Genomic DNA, 2376 nt, shown 5'->3' on the forward strand with positions numbered 1-2376 from the left:
CCTATACTTTGTCTCGGGTGAGTTTCCCATTCAAATGCATGTAACAGTGAGAAACACACTGTCTTGGCGAAATAAAGCGATTTTCAACCACTTCATATAAATCGCTGTAACTTTTGATAGAAGACTCAGACAAACATGTTTATGGCTTTATCTTATAGAACTCAATATCCCCGTGCTGGGCAAACAGGTTTTGCAGCCGTTTGAGCTAAGATTTAAAAATTATTCACATAATGAAAACCTATACTTTGTTTCAGGCGAGTTTCCCATTCAAATGCATGTAACAGTGAGAAACGCATTGTCTTGGCGAAATAAAGCGTTTTTGAACAACTTCATATAAATCGCTGTAACTTTTGATAGAAGACTCAGACAAACATGTTTATGGCTTTATCTTATAGAACTCAGTATCCCCGTGCTGGGCAAACAGGTTTTGCAGCCGTTTGAGCTAAGATTTTAAAATTATTCACATAATGAAAACCTATACTTTATTTCAGGCGAGTTTCCCATTCAAATGCATGTAACAGTGAGAAACGCATTGTCTTGGTGAAATAAAGCGTTTTTGAACAACTTCATATAAATCGCTGTAACTTTTGATAGAAGACTCAGACAAACATGTTTATGGCTTTATCTTATAGAACTCAATATCCCCGTGCTGGGCAAACAGGTTTTGCAGCCGTTTGAGCTAAGATTTTAAAATGATTCACATAATGAAAACCTATACTTTGTCTCGGGTGAGTTTCCCATTCAAATGCATGTAACAGTGAGAAACACACTGTCTTGGCGAAATAAAGCGATTTTCAACCACTTCATATAAATCGCTGTAACTTTTGATAGAAGACTCAGACAAACATGTTTATGGCTTTATCTTATAGAACTCAATATCCCCGTGCTGGGCAAACAGGTTTTGCAGCCGTTTGAGCTAAGATTTTAAAATTATTCACATAATGAAAACCTATACTTTGTTTCAGGCGAGTTTCCCATTCAAATGCATGTAACAGTGAGAAACGCATTGTCTTGGCGAAATAAAGCGTTTTTGAACAACTTCATATAAATCGCTGTAACTTTTGATAGAAGACTCAGACAAACATGTTTATGGCTTTATCTTATAGAACTCAATATCCCCGTGCTGGGCAAACAGGTTTTGCAGCCGTTTGAGCTAAGATTTTAAAATGATTCACATAATGAAAACCTATACTTTGTCTCGGGTGAGTTTCCCATTCAAATGCATGTAACAGTGAGAAACACACTGTCTTGGCGAAATAAAGCGATTTTCAACCACTTCATATAAATCGCTGTAACTTTTGATAGAAGACTCAGACAAACATGTTTATGGCTTTATCTTATAGAACTCAATATCCCCGTGCTGGGAAAACAGGTTTTGCAGCCGTTTGAGCTAAGATTTTAAAATTATTCACATAATGAAAACCTATACTTTGTTTCAGGCGAGTTTCCCATTCAAATGCATGTAACAGTGAGAAACGCATTGTCTTGGTGAAATAAAGCGTTTTTGAACAACTTCATATAAATCGCTGTAACTTTTGATAGAAGACTCAGACAAACATGTTTATGGCTTTATCTTATAGAACTCAATATCCCCGTGCTGGGCAAACAGGTTTTGCAGCCGTTTGAGCTAAGATTTTAAAATTATTCACATAATGAAAACCTATACTTTGTTTCAGGCGAGTTTCCCATTCAAATGCATGTAACAGTGAGAAACGCATTGTCTTGGTGAAATAAAGCGTTTTTGAACAACTTCATATAAATCGCTGTAACTTTTGATAGAAGACTCAGACAAACATGTTTATGGCTTTATCTTATAGAACTCAATATCCCCGTGCTGGGCAAACAGGTTTTGCAGCCGTTTGAGCTAAGATTTTAAAATTATTCACATAATGAAAACCTATACTTTGTCTCGGGTGAGTTTCCCATTCAAATGCATGTAACAGTGAGAAACACACTGTCTTGGCGAAATAAAGCGATTTTCAACCACTTCATATAAATCGCTGTAACTTTTGATAGAAGACTCAGACAAACATGTTTATGGCTTTATCTTATAGAACTCAATATCCCCGTGCTGGGCAAACAGGTTTTGCAGCCGTTTGAGCTAAGATTTAAAAATTATTCACATAATGAAAACCTATACTTTGTTTCAGGCGAGTTTCCCATTCAAATGCATGTAACAGTGAGAAACGCATTGTCTTGGCGAAATAAAGCGTTTTTGAACAACTTCATATAAATCGCTGTAACTTTTGATAGAAGACTCAGACAAACATGTTTATGGCTTTATCTTATAGAACTCAATATCCCCGTGCTGGGCAAACAGGTTTTGCAGCCGTTTGAGCTAAGATTTTAAAATGATTCACATAATGAAAACCTATA

This window comes from Aulonocara sp. 'chitande type north' Nkhata Bay, linkage group LG16 (assembly GCF_057382095.1).
Source record: "Aulonocara sp. 'chitande type north' Nkhata Bay isolate Kocher_YH1m ecotype deep benthic linkage group LG16, A_spYH_male_GT1.1, whole genome shotgun sequence".
NCBI lineage: Eukaryota > Metazoa > Chordata > Actinopteri > Cichliformes > Cichlidae > Aulonocara > Aulonocara sp. 'chitande type north' Nkhata Bay.